The 22718-nt window shown below is 39.3% G+C and overlaps 1 long non-coding RNA gene across 1 annotated transcript; it reads right to left on the reverse strand.

The window, feature by feature from the left end:
- Positions 1-6541: 6541 nt before the first annotated feature.
- LOC141491577 (uncharacterized) lies at positions 6542-21484 on the reverse strand. The gene is made up of 3 exons (XR_012469647.1): positions 21413-21484; positions 10547-10631; positions 6542-7626 (listed from the first exon to the last, which is right to left on the reverse strand). It is a non-coding gene; the product is annotated as an uncharacterized LOC141491577 (long non-coding RNA).
- Between the last annotated feature and the right edge of the window lie 1234 nt (positions 21485-22718).

The following is a 22718-nucleotide window of genomic DNA, read 5'->3' on the forward strand; positions in this document are numbered from 1 at the left end:
TTGTAAATGTTTAGGTGCAATCAGAGTTAGAAATAGGATTCTTCGCTCAAGTCCCCTAATCCTTCTCAGTTGTCCCTCCTCGGCCTGCATTAACTCTGAGATGCATTCCGGCTCTAATTCCTAGGACAACTACGGCAACTGTGATGCCGAATAAGAGAAGTGGTCATGTCTAATGTCGTCAAAAACAAGAACTGCTCAATGGGACGGACACATTATCCTTCCCGCTAATCTGTGGGGTCTCCCCCCAAATGAATAGGACAATCACATCTTAGAATTGTTGAAGGAGCTGAGAGGTCATTTGGCCTAGCTCCCAGATCATTTTAGGAATGGCCTCTGTGGCATCTTTCACAGGCGGTCATCTAATCAGTTCCAGAATGACTAACCTCAATTTCCTCCAAATAACTCAAAACAAGTTATGTAAAAAAGGGTAACAACTTTTTTCCAAATTCTATTTTTTTCCAGAGGTTTAATGACTGCATTAGAGGTGTTTCCTTATATTCTCTAATATACTGAGTTTGAAACTTTTGTGGTGAACAGTTTAAAATCAGATCATAGATAGACAACATTTTCAAGATTATTTAATCTAACTTCTTCCTTTTACAGAGTAACAAATGGAGGCACTGAAAAAAAGAAGTGAGTGACCCAAAGTCACAGTTAATAACTGAGTCTATGACTTTCTCAGTCTGTAATATGCCAGCAGATATGATGTACCAGAAATGGAAGTTTCCCATTTAACCAGTCACTTGCCCTTTAAGATTACTTTATCTAAAAATATATCAATAGTTACTTATGCCATAAGAGTCTATGCTTTAATTTTTTTTTATTTTAAACTTAACACCTCCAAATGAACATTTTGTGTCAAAAAATGAAGATTCCTTATGAAACCATGGATCTTTATTTGATGTCCCCTTTGTCAATGGCTTCCTTTTTTATGTTTATTTTTGGGGGAAGCATATTTTTAAAAATATCCCTGCTCTTCAACTAAAACTAGAAAACAAATCTCTTGTAATAAATGAATATCACCAAGCAAAACAAATCCACACAGAGGCCATATCCTAAAAGGAATGCATCCTTCCAAACCTTGAAGCCATCAACTCCCAGTGAAGAGCTGGGTCACAACCTTCCTCACAGATTCCCCCCCGAGTTGTAACTGTCCTTACTTTGACCAGAATTCTCAAGTCTTTCTATCCTGTCTTTCTTTCATTTGTCACCCTGTAAATTGTTACATGGACCTGTTCTCTTCACTCTACTTCCTAAAATTGAAATTGCCTCTTTCATCATTTTTTTAAACTTAGAATTTTCTATTACATTCATATTCCCCAGGTGATGGCCATAAATTAGTTTCTATGTCTTTTCTTTTTCCAAAGAAATCATTTCCCTTTGGGGTCATGAAGTTTATTTGGATTATGACTATTCTTTCCCCAGAATGATCCTAAGAATGTTACCCTAGAGTTCTGGGAGGTTTGGAAAACTTCTTGCAGTTCTGCTACTGTAACAAATATTTATTTAAATGCGCTGACTAGTTGGTATCAACTAACAGTGGGAGGAAAATACTAGTGGGGGGAGGCTTGTAGCATTATAAAAAATATTTCTAAGTCTTTAGGATCCCACCAAGAACACGGAGGGGAGAAGTAGCTAGCCAATGACCTAGGGATTGGGGTTGGGAGAATGAACCCTGGAGTTTGTTCTAATATTTTTGTTTTCACTCTGGTTCTAATTGATCTGGGCAGTATTCATGAACAATTTCTTTGATCATTGTTTCAAGAAGTCCAGTGAATCTTAAATTATTTCGCCTTGATCTATTTTTCAGGCCAGTTGTCTTTGATAGCACATTTTCTTGTCTTTTTTGATCTATTGTTCTAAAATATTTTATTTTTACATTTTATTTATTTATGAAATTTTAATTTTTTTCATTCTGAACTTGAAAAAAATCAACCAAGTATCTCCTTAATACAGTAGAATAGAAAAAATGATAGCACACGGAACTGCATATCTATTATGTGCAACTTTCTATTGTTTTTAAATATAAAAATAAAATGATCACGTGACTTTCTTTTTCTTCCTTTGTTTCATTCCCCCATACACGAAGATGTATGCATATGCATGAGTGTGTGTGTGTAAAATCATTTTAGACATACTTCTATTTAGCTAGTCTTTCTCAGAGTCTAGATAGTGTCTTCTTTCATAGATCCTTAAAAGTTCATTTGAATACTTCTAATATTGCTGCTACCATTCTCTTGATTTTGCTCATCTCATTTCATCACTTCATGCAAGTCTATACGTGATCATCGAGATCACCCTGCTTATTGTTTCTTATAATGCGATAATATTCCATCACAATTATAGGCCATTCCTTATCTAGCCATTGCTCAATTAAGGTATATCACTGCAATTCCCAGTTGTCACCACAAAGAGTAGAAAATAGAGGTTCTTTTCCTCCCCCCCCCAAAAAATTATCTTTGGAAACATGTAGTAGTGGTATTTCTTGGTCAAAATATATAGATAGTTTAACAACTCTTTTGGTGTCATTCCAGATTGCTTTCCAAAATGGTTGGATCAATTTACTCTTCCACCAACAGTGCATTAGAGTCCCATTTTTTCCCACATCTTCTCCAACAATTGTTATCTTTTCCTTTAATCCTTTTGGTCAAGCTGATAGGTATGAAGTGACATCTCAAGAGTGTTTTAATTTGCATTTCTTTAATTAATAATGATTTTGAACATTTGTTTACATGACTACAAATTGTTTTGATTGGAAACTACCTGTTCATATCTTTTAACCATTGAACAATTGGGAAATGACTCATACTCTTGTAGATTTGTCTGTAAAATTTTTCCTCCAATTTTCTGTTTTCTTTCTGATCTTGGCTTCATTGGTTTTATTTGTACAAACCTTTTTATTTAATGGAATCAAAATTATTCATTTAATATCTCACTTTGCTCTGTCTCTTGCTTATTCATAAATTGTTCACCTTTCCATGAGTCCAACAGATGAATATTCCTTGGTGTTCTTTTAATATCTTTCTTTGTATCTAGGCCATGTATTCAAGTTGACCTTATTTTGGTAAATGGTATGAGGTATTGGTCTATACCAAATTTTTACCAGACTGCTTTCCAGTGTTTCCCCAAATTTTTAACCTTATAATAAATTCTTATTCCCATCTTTTCTACTTGTCAAATAGAAGATTACCATAGTCATTTGCTGCTGTAAATTTTATTTCTATTTTCCCCACTAATCTACCTTTCTGTTTCTTCGCCAGCGCCAAATATTCTTGACAATTATTGCTTTAAAATATACTTAAAGAGCTGGTATTGATAAATCTCCTTCCTTTACATTTTTATTCGTTCCTTTGATATTCCTGATTTTTTTCTGCTCAGTATTTTATCTGACTCAGTATTTTTTTGGTAATTTAATTGAGATGGCATTGAATATATAAATTAGTTTAAGTAAAATGATCATTTTCATTATGTTGGCTCTGTCTACCCCAATGTAACTAATGTTACTTCAATTATTTAAATCTGATTTTATTTGCAGAAAAAGTTTTTTTTCTATAATTTTCTTCATATAGTTTCCAGGGTGTGCTTTGTTCAGTGCACTCCCTTGCATTCTATATAAATTTTTGGTATTTCTCATGTTAGTCATTGATTTCTGATTGGTCTATTCTTATTTTCAAGGAGGATATTGTGTGGATCAGGTTTACCATTTATCTTATAAGCTATTTTACTTCAAATTATTTTTTTCCAGTGATTTTTTTTTTCATTTTTTGCCTCAATTCTTCTAAGTAGGCGAACAATCTTTGTGGAAAATGTTTCCCTCCTCATATTTTTTTCTTTTTTACTCTCATCCAATCATTGTGACTTTGTTTAGTGTTTCAGGCTCTATTATCATTTATTTTTGATATAAAGAATGTAACTAATAATATACACGTAGACTAGAGTAGAATATAAGACTATAAAGTCTGTAGGGCAGCTAAGTTGTGCAGAGTACAGAGTGCTGAACCAGGACTCAGGAAGACTCATCTTCCTAAGTTCAAATTGACCTCAGACGCCCGCTAGCTGTGTGGCCCTGGGCAAGTCATTTTACCCTGTTTGCTTTGGTTTAGTCATCTGAAAAATGAGCTGGAGAAAGAAATGGCAAGCCAATCCCGTAACTCTGCCAAATAAACCTCAAATGGGATCAGAAGAGTCAGACACTACTGAATAACAACAATAAAGGCTGCATCTTCACTGGTCTTTATAGTTTAAGATCCTGAACTGGGTCTTTGTGTCAGCACCAGGTGTCACATCCTGCTCAGCTTTTAGGTGGCATGGATGGTACAACTTGGTTCTGATTTACGTCATCTCATCTCAGACCTCTATCTCTTGGCAATAGTCACCTTTGTACCTTTGAGGTTCAGGACGCTATATCTTCAGGATGGAATCCAAAGACAAAGTGAATGAATCCTTGTAGCCCTTGACTTGTGGTATTATGGTTTGAGCACTGCTTTACTCTCATTCATCACCGTTGCTCATCCCCCCCCCCCCTCCATGTACCCTGTCCCCCATGGAGCCCTACTCTTTTGTTGTTTAGGATTTTGCAAGGCAAATGGGGTTAAATGACTTGCCCAAGGCCACACAGCTAGGTCATTATTAAGTGTCTGAGGCCGGATTTGAACTCAGGTACTCCTGATTCTAGGGCCGGTGCTCTATCTCCTGTGCCACCTAGCTGCCCCTGGAGCCCTACTCTTTAACTCAGCAAACAGAACTTTGAAGGCTACACTTATCTCTGGCTGATCTCTCCACTTGGAGATTTTGAGCTTATTGGCTTGGACTCTAGTTGGCTTTGCTGGTAGGGCCCTTTTTCCTATTGCCCATCAACTTTTAACTAACTTTTTGTGCAGTTCTGGAATAGAAGACATCATTTACTGGAATTTCCCCATTTTATTTCTTGATCTTTATTCAGTCTGGTGTTATTTTTAGGCTTTGGCCAGAGTAGGTGTTTGGGAACTCAGTTGCCTGGCTAAGAGAGTCATCCTGCCCTAAGGTCCCCCCACCCCAGGATGTTCCCTTATTTTCTTACTATAAGATCCCCAAATTGAAAAAATCGAGAGCTTTCTTTTCTTTCTTTCCCCCTTGTTTGGATATTTGCAATAGCTAACAAAGCTGTGTATCAGTATGGAACACAAAATAATACTGAATTAACTCTTTGATGATCAATTTAAAAGTTAAATTCCCTGAATTACCAATTCCATAATTTTGATTTGAAAAAGATACAAATTTTGCTTAGGAAGAAAAGATATCCAGAGTCATAATTATAAAACCCCTGGAGATCACTCTTCCCCTGCAGCCTTTTCTGCTGATTGGTCAAATCTTTCCAGAATCATTTAAAGGAAATTGTCCATACCAGCCACCTTCACAGCTTCATTCCTCTCCAAGCTTCTAACTTGACTTCTTTTTCAACCTCTTCCCTTTTCATCTTTCTTTTACGTATTATCTTCTCCTGTTAGAATGTAAGCTTCTTGAAAGCAAGGCTTGTCCTGTTTATCCCCAGTTCTTAGGACAGTATTCAATCACTTGTTGATTTATTGACTTGACTGGCATCTGGAATTTCTTTTAAAATCTTAGTAATCCTTTATCTTTTTTCTTTTTTTAAAAATTTATTTTTATTAAAGATATTATTTGAGTTTTACAATTTCCCCCCAATCTTGCTTCCCCCCCCCATATAGCACTCTGTCAGTCTTTATTTTGTTTCCATGTTGTACCTTGATCCAAATTGGGTGTGATGAGAGAGAAATCAGATCCTTAAAGAGAAGAGAAGTCTAAGAGGTAACAAGATCAGACAATAAGCTATCTGGTTTTTTTTTCTAAATTAAAGGGAATAGTCCTTGTACTTTGTTCAAACTCCACAGCTCCCTATCTGGATACAGATGGCACTCTCCTTTGCAGACAGCCCAAAATTGTTCCCGATTGTTGCACTGATGGAATGAGCAAGTCCTTCAAGGTTGAACATCACTCCCATGTTGCTGGTAGGGTGTACAGTGTTTTTCTGGTTCTGCTCATCTCACTCAGCATCAGTTCATACAAATCCCTCCAGGCTTCCCTGAAATCCCATCCCTCCTGGTTTCTAGTAGAACAATAGTGTTCCATGACATACAAATACCACAGTTTGCTAAGCCATTCCCCAATTGAAGGACATTTACATGATTTCCAATTCTTTGCCACCACAAACAGGGCTGCTATAAATATTTTTGTACAAGTGATGTTTTTACCCTTTTTCCTCATCTCTTCAGGGTATAGACCCAGTAGTGGTATTGCTGGGTCAAAGGGTATGCACGTTTTTATTGCCCTATGGGTGTAGTTCCAAATAGCTCTCCAGAAAGGTTGGATGAGTTCACAGCTCCACCAACAGTGTAATAGTGTCCCAGATTTCCCACATCCCTTCCAACAATGATCATTATCCTTCCTGGTCATACTGGCCAATCTGAGAGGTGTGAGGTGGTACCTCAGAGAAGCTTTAATTTGCATTTCTCTAATAATTAATGATTTAGAGCATTTTTTCACATGGCCGTGGGTAATCCTTTATCGTGATGCAAAATGTTGGAAATAGTTCAATAATAAGTTGCAGAGAGGATATTTCAAAACTTCTTTTTGGAGGAAGAGACGCTTTCATTTTCCCACAACCTTGCTTTCATCATTGGGGGATGGGGAGGGGAAGCTTGTGTCTGCTGATAGGGAATAGTGTATGTGCATGAATGTGTGTGCTGATGGGGGCATAGGAAGGGGGAAGAGGGCTTATGCTTATCACTGAGTCCCTGAGAGCGGTCAACCACCAGACTGCTAACACTCTGAAGACCAATGGAAGCACCAGTCAAGTTAGGGGCAAGGGAATCTAATGACAAGACCAATAAAAGGAAAAATAAAGTTTGTTGATCCACAGCTGGGTTCCGATCTGTTGGTTGGAGTCTCCTGATACTATATTTTTAAAGGATAGTCAGCAGTCTAAGTGAAGTCATTCAGGAAAACAATTTTGTGGAAGGCAAGGGAGGTATAAAATGAAAAATCTCATTTTTCTGTGAAAATATCAGTTTCTCAAGTCAGATCTTGTGTCTATCCCCCCTCTTTAAACAAATCCTGCTTTCTTATGCCTATGGGTCCATGTTTCACATATCATGGTGGCCTTTTCATCACTCTTTTAATTATTTCCTTATGAAATAATTTTAGATGTTTAAATACTTTTCAGTGAATTACCCTCTCCTACCTCCTCCTTACACTAGGCAAAGATGACTTTCAGAGCAATTTGTCAGTCCTGTTGAAGGGTCTTTGTGTGTGTGTGTGGGGGATGGCAGGTGTGCCCCTAGCTTCTGCCACACAACTTCTCCCCCCCCGCCCCACACACACTCATGGTCAGTCTATCCCCATCTGTCTTTTCTTTGTAGACAGAGCTTTCCATCCTTGGAGTCTATTTTCTCTTCCCTTCCTCCCAGACCTTCTCGGAGTTCAGTCTCTCTTTGAAGTTTTACTCAGGGACCAACTTCTAGGTGAACTTTGTTTTCTTCATCTTCCTGGTTAATAAGATACTTCTATTCCCATCAAAATGTAAGGTTTTCCAGCATTGGGATGACTTCATTTTTATGTTTGCCTTGTGATCTATAAAAAGATTAAGAGGCATAATTTCTGTAAAATTAATTACTTTTATTATTTATGGCAGCAAAAATAATAAAAGGATGAGACCTTAATTCACTTGCACACTCAAGGACCTTTATGAATATCTATTGACTTGAATTCTGCGTGTGTGTGTGTGTGTGTGTGTGTGTGTGTTTTCACAATTCAATTTAACTCAACAGATCATTGTTATGTGTCTACTATGAACAACGTAGTCCCTTGGTGTAGTAGGAAGAATGCTGTACTTGAGGTCAGGAAGACCTGGGTTCAAATGCTTCTTCTGATGCTTTCAAGTTTTGTGATTCTGGACAAGTCAATGACTGTCCCAGCACCATGTTCTATCAAGGATATCTCATCAAGTCATTTTTTTTTTTTTTTGCTAGGCAGTGGGATTAAGTAACTTGCCCAAGGCCACCCAGCTAGGTCATTATTAAGTGTCTGAGGCCAGATTTGAACTCAAATCCTCCTGACTCCAGGGCCGGTGCTTTATCCACTGCACCACCTAGCTGCCCCCCTCTATCAAGTCTTAAATGGAGCTTGGCCTATTTTGATGGAAAGGATTCCTCCATTTAAAGTCAAAGATTCTTCCTGTGTTTTTGTATGCACAGTTGATATGGTGGGACATAAAACAGCGGTGAGATCCTTGATCTCATGAAACATGTGGTGATATGGGAGCAAAGATGAATATTAGAATACGAATAGCATTGGACTCTGCTTGTGAGTCCTGATCTTGTTCCAAGGCCAAACCATGAGTCACCTGCTCAGGGACACCACCCCCACCTCCTCATTTGATCAATTTGTATTTACCTCCACCCTGCTCCCAGGGTGCTCTCTGACAAGTAACCTAATGCACCTCCCTCCACAAAACAGATGTGACCTTGGGACTGAAGGGAATTTGAGAGGTTTGAGGATCCTGTCTATCCTGGAAAGCTAGAGTGAGGTTTATGAACCTGAAGGAAGAGAAAGGTAAATTGGGAAGGGTGTGAGAGTCCCCTGCATATGCAATGCTCTCCCTCTTTTCTCCATTCAGGCTTAGACAAGGACCCCCTTCTCCTGAGCTCTCCAATGATTAATGATGCCTTCCCCCTCCCTTTTGCAAAGAGATATTTACTGAAAATATAGACCGGACTCAAAGTACAAAAATATCCACCTGACCTGGGCAACCTCTCTTTGGCTACCTCAGTTGATCCCTAAGAGTGATCTCAGACTTTTACTGGCGGCTACAAAAATTTGCCTTACAGAGTCCACTTCCTCTCTTGCAGGGTACCACGGTTTTTACTGATAAAATGATTCATTTCTTGGGTTCCATGGCTTGACTTTAAACCTTTCATGATATCTCAAGGTCCTAAACCAATATACCCATAGCAGATGGGCTCATCTCAGTCAAGGACTCGGAGTCAACCCAATGGGAGAGGAAGGATGCCAACCACCAGTCCTCTGGGGCTCACTGCATGGTCCTTGCTAATTATCCTTATATTGCATAGACAGAAGGAACAAACAAGTTGCCTCAGTTTGACTGATGAGTAATTTTGTGATACACACTTCTGGTTCAGTGGTCAATGAAAACGATTTTCCTTTGCCAGACAGTAAGTAGACAGACAATTGCCACAGAATATCCATTTGTGCTCTAAACTGGGGACCAGGACCCCCCCCCCCATATCATGGGTAGCTATGGAGCTCTAGAAGCAGATTCCCCAAGGTCCTTTGTGGGCTGGCTTTAAACAGAAGCCCTGGTACATGCTCCCAGGCCTTGACTCTCATCGACCAGTCTTACTCACTTTATGTTTATATTTATGAGAAAACTTCCATTTTGTGAGGGAGTGTGCTAGCTGGGGGGCTTCCTGTAGACAGTGATACTTGTTCTTCACTCTTCCCCCAAGACATCTAGGTTGCCAACTGTATGTAATGCAAAGGGCTTGGCCGACCAACCAAAAAATAACCCTAACTCACGTATGGAATTTGGACTCAGAAGTCACAAATTTAGTTGCTCATAGCTTAAGTCTCAATATTCCTGCTTTTTTTTCTTTTTTCTTTCTTTCTTTTTTTGAAAGGCAATGAGGTTAAGTGACTTGCCCAAGGCCACACAGCTAGGTCATTATTAAGTGTCTGAGGTCAGATCTGAACTCAGGTCCTTCTGACTCCAGGGCCAGTGCTCTATCTACTGTGCCACCTAGCTGCTCCAATATTTGTGCTTTTGAAGAAGCCCCCCTTTTAGACTAGAAAACAGAATTCTCAGATCACATCACCTACAGAATGTGTCCTGAAGGAAACAAAGATTTGGAGGTGAGGGAGGAGGGCATTCTTAGCATGAGGACCTGGGCAACATTCTAGAGAGAGGAGATGGGGGCTTCCTGTGGGCTGAACTTACTTGGCTTATTCTAGTTCTAGAATGCTCTTCCTCTCCTTTGTCATCTATTCGATTCTTCCAGTCATTTTTTTGGATATGTCTGACTCTGGAACCCCATTTAGGATTTTCTTGGTGGAGACTTTGAAGTGATTTGCCATTTCCTCCTCCCGTTTATTTTACAGATGAGGAAACTGAGACAAATCAGTGACTTAGTCAGCTAGAAAGTATGTGAGGCCAGATTTGAATTCAGGAAAATGACTCTTCCTGATGCCAGGCCTAGCACTCTATCCCCTGCACCACATAGCTGCCCTACAGAATTCTTATTTTTATGTCAAAGTTCAGCTTAAACTCCATCTCTCTTAGGAAGATTCCCTTCGTGCCCCTCAGACCACACACGTGGCTTAAACTTCCCTAATGCAGATCTCTGTCTGAATCATATGCCCAAACTCCAGGAGGGGGAACATGCTCTCTCAGTCAGGTCTCTCCCAATGTCTAGCCCAGAAGAGGCACTGGCCATGTGAACTTTGAGTCAAATGGAATGAAGTTGACTTGATTTACCACTCAGATGATTTTCTTTCCCGGATGTTCAAATTATGGTCTGATAAGGGATGAGGTGTCATACGATGTGGGATGAGGTGTCAAACTGAAAGGCAAAGCAGAGAAAAACCCCAACCTGGGGACCATAATCTCCCAAACAGACAATGCACTATGTAAATGGTGGCCATGAAGATGCTGATTATTCCTTCCATGCCTCATTATCTCATCTCCATATTTATTTCACAGATGTATTCTTATCTCCTCAAGACTATTATGACTTTCTTAGGTCAAAAATCAATGTCTAAGGGGGTGGCTAGGTGGCATAGTGGATAAAGCACCAGCCCTAGAGTCAGGAGTACCTGGGTTCAAATCCGGTCTCAGACACTTAATAATTACCTAGCTGTGTGGTCTTGGGCAAGCCACTTAACCCCATTTGCCTTGCAAAAACCTAAAAAAATAAAATAAAAAAATCAATGTCTAATATTTCTTTTGTTTTTGTTAACAAACCAGACCACACATTTGCTCTGTGACCTTGAAGAAAGCACCAGACCTCTCTGGGTTTTTGTTTTGTTTGTAAAATGCTTTAAAATATTATCTCTTGTGTTCCTGCAAATAGCTCTGTTGGGCGGGGGTGACTAGGGGATGCGGTGGATAGAGTCAAGAGGACCTGAGTCCAAATCTGAACTCAGGCACTTTACCTAGCTGTGTGACCTTTGGCAAGTCACTAAATCCACTGCCTTGCAAAACAAAAATAGCTCTGTGAGGTAGGTGGTGTTATCCTCATTGTACAGAGAAGGAAACAGAGAGTTAAGTGACTAGTACATGTATGAGACTGAATTTGAGCTCCAGTCTTTCTAACTCCATACCAAGCACTTTTACCACTGTAGCATCTTGATGACTCCACATATGGGTGCAGACTGGTATTTTAAATCTATAGCATTCTTGTTCATTGGGGGAGGGAGTGGGGCAGGGGTAGGCAGAGAATTATTGCAAGTGTTCCAAACATCTCTATATGAATTCATTAATAAGCAAACATATCTTCATGGACTGAATTAATAATTTGTCTTGCTCATAAATTCATGAACATCCTTAAAGTTATATCTATGAGATTATTAAATACAAATGTAATAAAATTACTGAAAGTACAGTCATTTGCGGATAGGTATTTAAACGCTTATTAGTAAGAGTCACCCAGTTGATAAGTATCTGGGGCTAAATTTGAAGTCAGGAAGCTGAATCATCCTCATCTTGGACCCAGACCTCACCCAAACTCAGCTCTGGTATCACCTTCCCTAGGTAGTGGATGGTGATCAAAAGTTGTATTAAAGGACCAATTCTGATTCTGCAAGAGAGACTCCAAAAAGTATCAAACAAAAATCAGATAACTCAATGAGAGATTCTGAAAGAAATAAGGCCCCTCCTCATTAAGCCTCTGGTGCAAGCTCCAGGAAAGAAGATGCTCAGTCTGTGTTTCCGTCTTCTCTGACTTTACGTCCTTTTTCAACATAGTGTCCAAAGCTAGATGACTTTTAAAAAATTTTTTGAGGTTTGAAATTGTTATAAAATGAGTTGAGTCAATTTCAGACAGTCTGTTAGTTTAAGTTAAAAATAAATCAGTTAAGTCTCTGGGTGAAAAATGAATGTTATCTCTGCGGTTATGACTAATTTCTGAATATTAACCCTCCTTGTCTTAGACTTGGCTTCCCCCCCTTCTCTGCATGTTTTCCCCTCATTAGAAATCTCATGAGTGTCACATGTGAGACACAAGACCCAAGGGCAGGGGCTTCCTGGAGGTCTTTGGCTTTGTATTTTTACCTCTGTCCTATGACCTGCTCTTTCCCGTGCTTATGATCCTTCATCCTTTTTCCCCTTTTAAGTGTCTCTGGATGGGTATGCTTGTATGTGATCTAGGAAGAATGCATGTATATATCTGTGTATTTGTGTGCTGGGGTATGAACATATGTGTGTGTAAGACATGTGATCTTACTAGCATAGGGAATTCCTCTACAAAGCTGTTTACTATCTGTTCTGTAATCTGAAAGTTGGATTAGTTGTCTCAAGGACTGAGATAAGTTACTTGCCCAGGGTCACAGGCAGTCAACCAGTATGTATCAGGGCTGGAACTTGAACCCAGGCCATCCTGATTTTGATTTGCTGCTCTAGTCACAATTTCCCATTCCCTCTCCCTCCCTACTGCCCTCCCTCTCCCTTTCCTCTCTCTCTCTCTCCATTTCCTCCTAGCTTCCTCTCCTCTTTCCCTTTCTCTCCCTCTCTTCTTCTTCTTCTTCCCTTTTTCCTCTGTCTCTGTCTGTCTGTCTGTCTGTCTGTCTCTCCCTCTCTCTCACTCTCTCTCTGTCTCTCTGTCTCTCTCAGCTCTGACATCACCTTCCCTAGTTAGTGAAAATAACCCAAAGTTGTACTAAAGGACAAGTTCTGGAGAGGTTCCAAGAATATAAAATAAGGATCAAATAATCTCTCTCTCTCTCTCTCTCTCTCTCTCTCTCTCTCTCTCTCTCTCTCTCTCTCTCTCTCTCTCCCCTCCTTCCCCCTCTGTGTGACTTTCTGCCTCTCTCCCTTCCTCCCCCCTTTCCTTCTCTCTCTCCCTTCCCCTTTCCCTTTCCTCTTCTTTTCCCCTCTCCACTTTTGTGCTAGACCTGTGATTTTATTGGTACACAGGATGCTCAGTGAGGAGACATCTGCTCCTAAATTCATATCGATAACTATTTGGCAACTTTGAGTCTTATTGAGTTCAGACACTGAGAGATAGAGGGACTTGACCAGGGTCTCACAGCTCCTATGTTCCTGATTGAGGCCAAGTCTTCTTCTAGAACTCTCTTTTTGGTCATAATAAATTGACCATTCACATGGACATTATTCAGGATTTTTCCCCAATAGCACTTTTTTTCCATATGCATTTTGAGAATGAAGTGTTATGTACAGTAGAATGGGAGAGAGAGAGAGAGAGAGAGAGAGAGAGAGAGAGAGAGAGAGAGAGAGAGAGAGAGAGAGAGAGGCCAAGACTACCTTCCTTGGGCAGAACTGGGAGTGGCAAAGAAACCACAATTGAGTTTTGCTATTTCCTGGAACAGCTTTATCTTATGTTGTTTGTATGAGTTCTATCAAACAGGATGCATCTTAAAAGGTGGCAACCGCACAGAGAAAGCTCACAAGTGATAGAAGCAGTTTGGTCACATTTGGGACCTGTTCTATAGGGAATATCGAATGCTTTCTTTTTTTCCTCTTATTCTTATGGTTTTTGAACACTGGACTGTGTTCATAATCATGTATGTTTCTGTTTACTTTAAATATTCTGCTTTCATGTGAGAGCTTGAGAGTCATTTAGTCCATCAACAACCATTTAATCCTAAATTCTGGTTTAGAAAAAAGTTCAAAAGGGTTTCCATCCTCATGGAATTCCCAGTCTGATGGGGGCAGATAAAGTTTGAATTGATGATGACTTCTCAAAACAGTGCCTTGGATCCTCTCCAATACCCATTACTTGAATTTGATCAAGAAATTACCAAGTGCATTGGGGAATGACTCTAATGACTAGATATGTGTCTCGAAAACATGAATAATTTATGATTTTATATAAGTTGTCTATAATGTCTGCTTCTGATCTACCCCCAAAATAGTTTGTTGTTTTATTCTTATGAAGCTTAACGATTCCTTCTGCAGTCTTTGGATGCTAGTCATTTGCTTAACGGTCCTTTACTTTCTTTCTTTTGTTTTTGTCTTCCCATAATATCAACAAAAATTTCAGCTCCATACCTATCCAAATGATCATACATTCCAAATGAGCAGGGGTGGAATTAATGAGATTGTCTTGTAGGCAGAGAATTCTGCTGTGATTGTAAAAGTCATATACCTCATTATAAAACTAAAAATAAATAGTATTAGGTCTCTGTTCCCATGTTAGGGAGGGGGGGGAGGTCATTTTCCGCAAGCTGTCCCTGATTTTTTTCAGCATCTGCCCTTGACTCTCATCTTTACAGAAAGAATCTAAAATAGAAAACAAAAATCTCTGTTGTTCCATCCCTGTCAATGGTTCTTATTACTGATGATAGAAAGAGATATGGACATCAATAGTTGTTTTGAGATTCAGGTTGTTTTTAAGTTGAGTGCTGCCTATACAGAGATGCACATACTTGATCCTATCTTCCCCCTCCCCACTTCTAATATTTCTAGAGAAAACAGAATTATAATAAAGTGATTGCTTTAGACTTAGGAACATGGTTAATGGATGAAGGGTCAGCCTTATACACAAGAAAACATGGATTTCTTTCTTTCTTCTAATACATACTTGCTGTGTAACCATAACCAATTCACTCGACCTCTCCATGCTTCAGACAACTTATAAGACAGCAAGTTACAGAAAAGTGGCCAGCCTCCATCAGTGGAGGAAGTTTCTACACTAGTAGTTCCCCACATCAATAAAGTCCCCAGCTCATGGCAGACAATGAAAATCCACAGATTCACAGATTTTATTATTTAAAAAGAATTGACCAAATGACATACGAATCAGGACCAAACTATCTCCCAAGCCTGGTTCCTAAGAAGAACATGGCAGGGAGACAGAACTGGAGCCATTTTTTTGGACTTTTGCTCACACTTTTTACTTCTTTTGAATCATTTTATCTCACTTTCAATGAAAGATTAATTCAGTCTTCCCTGAATAAAATGAAAGAAATCTTTGTCAGTCAACTTTTGATTGTCTATATTAGGAAATAACAATATACTTTAATTCCTCATATTTTTGTAATTGAGCCAACTAGCTAGCATATATGAAGCACCTACTATGTGTCAAACCTAGCAGGGAGACAGAGAAAGGTAAAACCAAACAATCTTACTTTCGAGGAATTCAACCTAATGGGGAGACACACATGTGGAAAATATGTATAAGGCTAAATGGAAGATAATTTCAGAGAGAATGAGCTGAGATTAAGGAATGGGAAAGTCTTCTTGAATAAATCAGGACTTTAGCTGAGTCTTGCAGGAAATCAGGGAAGTCAGGAATCAGAAATAATGAGAGCTGTTACAAGAATGGGGAAAGACCAGTCAAAGGACGAGTCAAAACGTTGCACATTGGAAGATAAAATGAAGAAAAGCCAGAAGGGCCGTATGACTGGATCATTGAATGCCTGGGTGGGGGCACAGTATAAGCAGTCTGGAAAAATGGGTGGAGGATGGGTTATCAAAGACTTTAAAAGACAGAGGATCTGGAGGTCAACTCCAGAATTACTGGAGTTGAATGACCAGGGGAATGATAGGATCAGACCTGGTGTGCTGTTGCCATCTTGTTCCTTCTCAACTGGAAAGAGAGAGAGAAGAAGAGATGATAATCACTGCAAGATTGTAAGCCTGGATGACTGGGAAGCTGGTAAGAAGGAACTTAAGAAGAGGGGAAGAGGGGAGAGTTTGGGGAAAAGATAATGAATTCAGTTTTGAATCTGAAGAATTTAAGATGTTTGTGGGTTATCTTGTAAATGTCAATGATATATATACATATATATATATATATATATATATATATATATATATATATATATATGTATACTCAGAGAAACAAAAATGGAGGTCAGAAGAAACAGAAGGGTTAGAGAAAGAGATCTGAGAGTCCTCAGTATAGAGAAGATATTTCCTACCAAGGGCAGTTGATGACATCACCAGTAAAATATAGAAATAAGAAGGCCCAGGCCAGAGCCTGTGGGGATCTTTTTGGTTAGCAGGAATGAGCTGGATAAAGACTAAGTGAAAAGACTAGGAAGGAGCAAGTCCTTCAGGTAGGAGACAGCAGTGGGTCAAAAATATGGGGAGAAGAGTGTTAGGGAGAAGAGGATGATTTATAGTGTAGAAACCTATAGAGAGGTCAAGGATAATGATGCCTGAGAAGAGGTCATTGTATTTGGTAACTAACTTTGAATAGAGCAGTTTCAGGTGAATTTTGAGAACAGAAGTTAGACTGAGAAGAGAATGAGAGGGAAGGAAGTAGATTATTCTAAATGGTCTTCTCAAGTTTAGTCACAAAAGAGAGGAGAAATATTGGATGATAGTAGTGAGGATAAAGTGAGAATTTTTTGAGGTTAGGGGAGATGGGTTCACCTTGATCAGGAGACAAGTCATTTCATTATGTGAGACAGAGGCAGTAACAGAAAACATCTGAGTGGTGTGATGTGAGGAAGGGAGAAAGAGTTCTCAGTGAATAGTCTTATTTTTTTCAGAGAAATATGAGGCAAAGTTCTCAGCTAAGAACCTGGGAAGAGGAAGAGCCATGAGTATTTAATAATTACCTAGCTGTGTGACCTTGGACAAGTCCCTTAATCCCATTGCCTTCCAAACACCTAAAATAAAGAAATAGATAAATGAAAAGGGATGAAAAGGTTCAGATGAGCTGTGGTGGGGAGTGAGATAATGAGTTGACAAGGGAGCTATAGGACTGAGTAGCAGTAGTGAGGGTCCACTGGAGCTTATGGAACAAATTTGTAGTGGACCTAGCCAGAACAGCTGAATGATTTTCTCTAATTTAACTTAGTATTATATGAATAAGAGTGAAGGCAGGAAGTGGTAAGAGTTGAGCCAAAGCTGGGATTTCAAAGCTTAAGATCTGCTGTAACAGTAAGAATAAAAGGAGGCCTGGAGCAAAGAGGAGAGTGTGGTGTTGACCTAGTTCAAAAAGGGTGTCATGACAAAGAGGAAAGGAAAAGGTAGCAAGAGAAAGGGTGAGGGCTTGGGGAAGAACTGGGAAGCAATGGGTTTGGAGGTCATGGAAAGGGTTGGAGTTGCAAGGCAGATGAAAGAGAATGACAATAGATTATGATCAGATAAAGAAATTTCAGAGTCCATGGACATGGAAACGGTACATTTGTGAGTGCTACCATTCCTGTCTTGTAGCTGAGGTGGGATGGGGGGAGTAGGCAATGGGAGATTCATAAGCTGAGGAATTGGGGGGTTTAAGGTTTTGAGCAAGTTCCGATTTGCATTCTGCAGGTCCCTAGTATGAGAGTTGGGACTGGAGAAGAGATAAACCCTTTGAACTAGCATTGTGGTCATAGAGAGAATGAGAGAAGTATTAGAGAGCTCAACAGACAACAACTCCCAGGATTTGGATTGGGTGAAAGCTATGGATTGAGTGAAACTTCAGGAGGGGAGAATAATTGCTGGGTAATGACGGTGAGGGAGAGCCGGGAAATAGCAATGGAATTGGAGCAAGCAGTAGCCCATCTCCCACCTCAAGCAGTAAGTAGGATTGTAAAATCATTAAAGAGCTTTTGTTTCTCAGTTTTTTGTTTGATTTGGACAAACTATCTCACAGGTAGTTGCCTCATGCTTTAAAGATATGCTGTTTTAGATTGGGTCAAAGGTTCCTTTAATTTACCCAGATTGAAACTTGGTGAAAGGTTTTTGTGAACAGTTGTGGCCAAAATATTCTTGGCCCTGCCTGGTGATGGTTATCTCTGAGCCTAGTTAGATTGGCCCGCAGACAATAGACTACAATTCATCACTTCACTTGGATTCAGGCATTCTTGGCATGACTTATTGGAGTTTGTTGGGTGGTACGAGTTAGTTTTTCACATCTTACCTTCCTACGGATTTCAAAGAATCCCAGAATGTCTGAGTTAGATACAGATGCCAACTTATCAATCACCTACAAAGATGCAACTGCTGGAGCAGTTTGTGGAAGACAGGATTTGAAGTTATGAGACCTGAGTTCAAATTCTCCCTTCAAACCTTCCTGGGGACAGCTAGGTGGTGCAGTGGATAGAGCATCAGCCCTGGAGTCAGAAGGACCTGGGTTCCCATTTGACCTTAGACTGTTAATACTTATTTAGTGGTGTGACTTTGGGCAAGTCATTTAACCCCATTGCCTTGCAAAAAAAGAAAGAAAAATATTTTGTACCTCAATTTTCTCATCTATAAAATGGGGACAAGAATAACTTTTATGTTAGAGTTATGAGGATCAAAAGTTTATAGTACAGTATAGTATGGTATAGTATAGTATCTATATAGTATAGGATAGTATTGGTATAGTACATATAGTAGATATAGTACATATAGTATATATAGTGTACATATATATGTATGTATGTATGCATGTATGTATGTATATGGAGGGCTTTTCAGAACTTATTTTCTCCAAGCCTCCCAGTGAAGAACAACACACGACCAGTTCATTAGCTTACAGTGTGAGAAGATTTTATGTATTGCCTGGCAGAGCTGATATGATTTTTCTGGTTTTCTGAATGGGAAAGTTGTCGCTCAAAGAGCTTGTGACTTATTGCAGGTGTTGGAGGTGGTGGCAATCTGGAATACTTTCTTTGATATCTGTAGGACCTTTGATCTCCTAGGTGTGGGGGCCTCCTCCATAGACATAGATTCCATAGATTCTTTAGGAAATGGAGATGTTGAAAAACTTCACTCTGACATTGAACCTCTTTTAAATTCTAACTAGTCTGGGCCTTGGATGGCCTAATGAGTCCATCATTAGACCTGAACTTTCAGTTTCTTTTACGGTCTTCTTCTCACTGTCTCTAGGCTGGTCAGGTTCACCTCCATCCCTTCTTTTGCACATATATTTCTTATCTAGCCTCCATCCCTTTTCTGTTTACCCACAATTCCTTCACACATCATATTGCCCATCCATGACCATATTTTCTTCCAACTTCCTCCAGCCCCCCCCAACTTAAATACAGACTCTTCTCCATCCACATGTTCTTACCCTAGTAATTGTTATTCTTTTTTTTTTTTTTATCAAATCCTTTCTGGCTCTGTGACCCTGAGGTCATAGATTACACAGCTGGAAAGGATGGTGGATACTCTGAGATCTAAAGAGGGATCCACACAACCACATCCCCAAGTCATAAGTAGCTAACCTTCATTTGGAGACCTCCAGAGAAGGGAACCCCATCATGACTGAAGGTGGACTGCTCTCTCTAGGGAACCACCTCTAATTTTAAGTGTTTCGTTCCATCAAAACAAAATTTACCCTTTCCACTTTCACCTGTTGCTCCTTGTGCTCTCCTTTTGGTTGAAGAAAAAATTTAGCCCCTCCCCCCATGGGGCAGCCATCCATGCATTGGAGACAGCCCTTATGTCCCTCAGAATCTTCTCTCCTCCATGTTAAACATTTCTAATTCCTTTAGTTGATTTAGCATGAACCCAAGACCCTTCACTACTCAGTCTGCTCTCCTCTGTGTGATTTGCAGTTTACCCAAATCCTTCCTAAAATACCAGGACTGGAATGGAACACAGTCTTCTGATGGGATCCCATCAGGGGATAGCGTGCTGAAGGACCCTCCTCTTCCTCGAACTGAACAGTGAAGTTCTCCCCAAAGCAGCTCATTTCCTGTGGCTTTCTTGGGCACCATCTCATAGTGTTCACTTAAATTTTAAGCCTTCTTGGAGTGCTCTCTGTCTGCTTCTCTGCCATTCTTCTCTCTCTTCGAGGCTCAGCCCAGGTACCACGTCCTTCTCTATGTAGCATTTCCTGACCCCCCTCTCCTCCCTTCCATTTAAAAATACTCTCCTTTTCTCCCCCCATAAATCCTAGAGTTTTTGTATCATTACTTTGACACCACTATTCCTGGCCTTGTGTTATGTTTATATCACACAATTATATTGATTTATTAATTTATATAACACAGACACATATTCACACACAAATGTATAGGGAAATAATGATATCCCCCAAATTTACATACTACATCCATCCATCAGGTAAGATGCTATTATACTCCTAGTACATGGAGGTATTATTTTATTAATTTCTTAATCCCACTGTCCAACACACCGCCTACACATATAAAAATGTGTGTTGGAGGAGGACTGTATATGAGTTAAAATCATCATCATTAAGGAGATAAATTTCTCATTAAAACAATTCAATCATGTCTAATGTATTCTATATTGTTCCTACCTTTGAAAACTCAGTGCCTGGTAAAGAATATAAAGTGTCTTGATGGTTTGTTTGGGCAGGATAAATACTGATAAGGAGTTAAGAAGGGCTATGGGGTCTGGATTTTCTGTGTGTCTTTGACTTTCCTTTGATTAACTTAACTTCATAAATCATTGAGGAGCACTATTTTTCTTCTTGGGGTGAATGTATTGAAAGTTAAATAGAACTTAATAAATCTTCCTACTACTTAAAAAAAGGGAAGAAAAATAGATTGAGACACACACATGCAGAGCTCACAGTTTGGCATGTCAGTGTATTTTCTTAAAAGGAAGATACAAGTGCTATCACTTAGCTGAAGTAAGAACCCCAACTTCTCAAACTGCTTATACTATTATTTCAGTGAAAGGCACTAAAAGGGAAATTGATATCTGCATGTCTTCAGGATTATGCTCTTCTGTGATACTTTCTTATTATGTGATGAGATAATTAATTTTTCAAAAAATTTTTATTTAAGACAGTGGGGTTAAATGACTTCCCAAGATCACACAGCTGGATAATTATTAAGTGTCTGAGATCAGATTTGAACTCATGTCCTCCTGACTTCAGGGCTGGTGCTCTATCCATTGCCCCACCTAGCTGCCTGGAGATAATTTAAAAATTTAATTACTTTTGGTGCCAAGATGGTGGAGTGAAGAAGGAACCTCCTAAAGCTTTCTTAAATTCCTCTCCAAACAACTTAGAAAACTGTCTCAGAATTGGACTAGGAGAAGATTTTCAGAGTGACAAGAAAAATCTATATCAATGTGTTTGGAGGGGAGAAGAGGTCCAAGGGAGAGGAGTGAGCTTCAAGGCAGTGGCTGCCACAATAGCAGTAATTACAACAGGAACAGTCTGTCTCAGAGCAGAGATCCAAGGCTAGGTTAATCTATCATCGAAGCCCTTCCCTCCTGCAAACCAACAACCCCCTAGACAAATGAGTTGTTTATATAGCTCACCAACTTCTTCATCACAAGCCAACAGGGAGACCTTTATTCCATTGCTGACCAAGAGTGAAGCCCCTTTCTGGGACTGGCCAATGGTGAGACTCTGGCCTTGGAACCTAACAATGGGGAGATTCTGTTTCCATAGCAACCCATCAGCAAGGTCTCACCCTTGGTACAGGCTAGCAACTAAACCTCACACCTAGGAGAGGTCGATGGGCCTTAAATATCTCTCTCCCATCCAGGACAAGCCAGAAGGGAAGTCTACCCTGCAGAAAAAGTTAAGTCCTGAAGACCAGTGAAAGCTTGAGACCCAGAACCCCAGCAAAAAAAGCTTGGGACATAGAGTAAGACTGGAGTAAAACTCTCACTACAAAGGACCAAGTCCTAAAGAAGGCAGAAAAAAAGAGCAAAAAAACCCCAACAAAATAAGAAAATTACTAAGGGGATGGACAGAAACTTAGAATAAGACAATAATGTCAAAATGGTTCCATGTGTAGCCTCAAAGAAAAACATCATTTGTTCTCAAGCTCAAAACTAATTCCTTTAAGAATTTAAAAAGCAAAGCAAATTAGAGAAGTAGAAGAAAAATTAGGGAAAAATGATATTTAAGCAAAAGAGTCCTGTAAAAAGAGTCAGCAGCACGGGAAAAGTTAGACAAAAATTTATCAAGGAAAGTAATTCACTAAAAAACAAAACTGACCAAATGGAAAAGGAAGTACAGAAGCTCACTAAGAAAAAGAATTCCTTAAAAATTAGAAATGAACAAGTGGAAACTAATGAATGACTCTATGAGACATCAAGATGTGATAAAATAAAATTAAAAAATAAAAAAAATAGAAGAAAATATAAAATTTCTCATTGGAAAAGCAAGTAACCTAGAAAACAGATCCAAAAGGGCTAACAAATTTTTTTTTTAAACTACCTGAAAGCCATTGTCAAAAGGGGGGAATGAGGCTGTACAATATCTTTTAAGAAATTATAAAAAAAAAAGCTCAACTGTCCTGATTATAACCAGAAAGCTAAATAGAAATTGAAAGAATCCATTGATCACTTCTGAAAGGGATTCAAAAATGAAAATTCCCAAGAACATCATAGCCAAATTCTAGAGCTCACAGATGAAGCAGAAAGTATTGTAGACAGTCAAAAAGAAGCAATTCAAATACTGAGTCAGTATTACACAGGGTTTGGCTACTTCCACATTAAAGAACCAGGTGACCTAGAAAACATTATTCCAGAAGGTAAAGGAGTTAGGGATTACAACCAAGAATCCCTACCCAGAAAAATGAATATAATCTTTCAGGGGAAAATGAATATTTAA

Source organism: Macrotis lagotis, chromosome 6, assembly GCF_037893015.1.
Source record: "Macrotis lagotis isolate mMagLag1 chromosome 6, bilby.v1.9.chrom.fasta, whole genome shotgun sequence".
Classification (NCBI taxonomy): domain Eukaryota; kingdom Metazoa; phylum Chordata; class Mammalia; order Peramelemorphia; family Peramelidae; genus Macrotis; species Macrotis lagotis.